The sequence below is a fragment of the Mustelus asterias genome, chromosome 11 (genome assembly GCF_964213995.1).
Source record: "Mustelus asterias chromosome 11, sMusAst1.hap1.1, whole genome shotgun sequence".
NCBI classification, from domain to species: Eukaryota; Metazoa; Chordata; class Chondrichthyes; order Carcharhiniformes; family Triakidae; genus Mustelus; species Mustelus asterias.
The window spans coordinates 89319276-89322540 of NC_135811.1; positions in this window are offsets into that span (position 1 = coordinate 89319276).

The following is a 3265-nucleotide window of genomic DNA, read 5'->3' on the forward strand; positions in this document are numbered from 1 at the left end:
AGTCCAACGCCGGCATCTCCACATCATGACTTCCTCACACAGTCCAAAGATGTGCAGGTTTGGCCTCTTTTAGGGCAAACCAAATAAACCAACTCAAATTAACTCAGGGATAAAGTAAAAGGGGCAGCTCCCCAAAAGGAGGGGGAGCAACCCGAACAGAACAGAAGTACAAAGGAAACTTAAAACATCAAACCAAAATGTGATTATCGGGATCTATAATGCACCCCAGCTCCTGCGGTGCCCAACGGATGCGGAAAGCGTCAACTGTGCCCGTGGACACCGCATGCTCCCTCTCCAGGGACACCTGGTCACGAACGTAGCTGCGGTAGAGGGGCAGACAGTCAGGATGGACGAACCCATCGATCGCCCGCTGCCTGGACCTGTTAATGGCGAGTTTCGCCAGGCCCAGGAGTAGGTTCACGAGGAGGTCGCCATCCCAACCCACCCCTCTCCGCACCAGATGCCCGTAGATCAGGAACATGGGACTGAAGTGCAAACAAAACATCAGTAAAAGGTTCTTCAGGAAAACAAAAAGGGAGTGCAACCTAAAATACAAAACATAGACATGGTCCACGGACTCCACAAGGCCACAGAAGGGGCAATCTTGGGAGCCCGCGTAACCTACGGTTGTACGGAACTGCTGCATGGATCACTCTCCACCCCAGGTCCCCAAGATAATTGGGGGAGATCCCTCCGTAGAGGGACCTCCACTGGGGACCTCCGCTGCATGGTGGCAACAAGGCCCGCCAAGGTGTAAGATGTGCAGGTTAGGCTGACTGGCTATGCTAAATTGACTGTTAGTGTCAAGGAGATTTGCAGGGTAAATATGTGGGGTTATGGGGATAGGGTCTGGGTGGGATTGTGATCAGTGCAGGCTCGATGGGCTGAATGGCCTCCTTCTGTACTGTCGGGATTCTATGATCTGAACAGGCTGATGCCCAAAATAAAGGCGGGCAGTCCGGCTGCAGCAACAAGGCGGCCTTCCCTCCGCCTGCAGCAGCAAAGGCTCTGCTGGATTTGGGCGCTCGGGGAGCGGATTCCGTTCCCGCCGCGATGGCCTCGGCGCTCGGCTTTGAAAAGTTCCTCCACTCACTGTTCGGGAGGCGGACATCGCACAAGGCACAGCGGTAACCACCGCGAGCCAGCGGCTCCACGTCCGACTCGCTCATGCTGCAGCCTCCTCCCGTCCCGTCAACCAGTCAAAACTCTGGCGGGCGGATTTCACCGACCCCCACTCTCAACGGGCAGCGCGTCACCATCTACTCCCTCCCCGCCCTGGAACCCCGCGGACCCGGGCAAATGTTCCGCCCAGCAAGGCACAATCCTGAGCTCTGGTTAAGAATCTGAATTTGAATCTTTGCTGCCAAAAGTGCATTAATACACGGGCTGGACCTCTTTTCGTGCAATTTTTAATTTTTACTCAATCCTTAAAGTTGCAAATGCTCAGAGTGGACCGGGCAGACCCAAATCCATCTCCTTGCTTGCAACAAAAACCAAGCTCAAATTGAATCCACTTCATGGTTCCCACAAAAGATGTGGAGGTGCCGATGTTGGACTGGGGTAAGCACAGTAAGAGGTCTCACAACACCGGGTTAAAGTAAGAGGTCTCACAACACCGGGTTAAAGTCCAACAGGTTTATTTGGTAACACAAGCCGCAAGCTTTTGGAGTGTTGCTCCTTCATCAGGTGAGTGGGAGTCCAAGATCCCGGTTGAGGCCATCCTCATGTGTGCAGAACTTGGCTATTAGTTCCTGCTCAGCGATTCTGCAGAATCTTGGGTTCATGTCACATTATCTGTAACGCCCGCCCTGCCCCCTCCCCCCTCCCCGCCCCGCCCCGCCCCTCCAGCCGCAACCCCCCTGCTCCCTCCCCCCGGCGCCCCCCCCTGCCCGACCCCTGCCCGCCGCCCCCCTGCCCCCCCTGCCCCTCCCCCCCACCCCCCCTGCCCCTCCCCCCCACCCCCCCTGCCCCTCCCCCCCACCCCCCATGCACCTCCCCCCTGTGCCCCCCCCCTGCAACCCCCCCCCGTGCCCCCCCCCGCCCCCGCCCCCCCCCCCTGCACCCCCCCCCCCCGCGCCCCCCCCCCCCCTGCACCCCCCCCCCCCCTGCACCCCCCCCCCCCCCCTGCACCCTCCCCCCCCCCCCTACAAAATCTCACTAACTGTCCTGGCTGGAGACAATACACATCTCTTTAACCTGTGCTTCACTCTCTCCACTCACATTGTACCTTTAAGACTTGATTACCTGTCAAGACTCAATTCCAACCATTATTTTGTAAATTGAGTTTGTGTCTTCATATGCCCTGTTTGTGAACACGACTCCCACTCACCTGATGAAGGAGCTGCGCTCTGAAAGCTTGTGGCTTGTGCTACCAAATAAACCTGTTGGACTTTAACCTGGTGTTGTGAGACCTCTTACTGTCTTACACATAAGAGACATGGCCCTGAATTTACCGGCACGCCCATACTGTAATCGGGGCGGGCGAGGCTCGCAGAACGGCATTTTCCGTTGGCCTCTGGCGCACTCACTGCAGCACTACCTTCAAGGTGCCAATGCATCAGTCTGTATCACGTGGTTTGATCTGAAAAATAGTCCCATGAAGCTCCAGCATTTGAGTTTAAAAGTGTGATTATTCTGAACTTCTGAGAACCACAAGACTTATTGACAGTTCCGAATAACTTATAAAAATAATACAAGAGGCACTGTGAAACCATGCAGCTCATATGGACAACTTTCAAGATACCAAGTTTCCTTTCCTTAAAACCTAGGACACCAAACGTGGTGTCGCATTTTAAAATGTTCTAAGTACCTACTTTATCTGAGGCTGAGCATGGTGGTGGGTGCTGGATTCCTTTTTGTCCCTACATGTGTTTACTGGGTTTGCAAACCCTCATGTTCTCTATAGCCACTTGGGTCAGGATTTGAAGCTCGCTTTCCCACCCTGTCCACACCCTCTGCAACGGCTTCTGTTCCTCTGTCCTTGCCTGTCACTAAGGTTAAACAGTTTAAGTTGCCCTATGACTGCTGTCCCAACATGTATTGGGATATGAATCGCTGCAGTCGGCTTCCAAAACCAGCCTTGTCAACAAGATACACTAGAATTGTAGAATCCCTACAGTGCAGCAGGAGGCCACTCGGCCCATTGAGTCTGCACCGAACATAATCCCACCCAGGTCCCACTCCCTTAATCCCACGTATTTACTCCGTTAATCCCCTGACACTAGGGTCAATATAGCATAGCCAATCAACCTAACCCGCACACCTT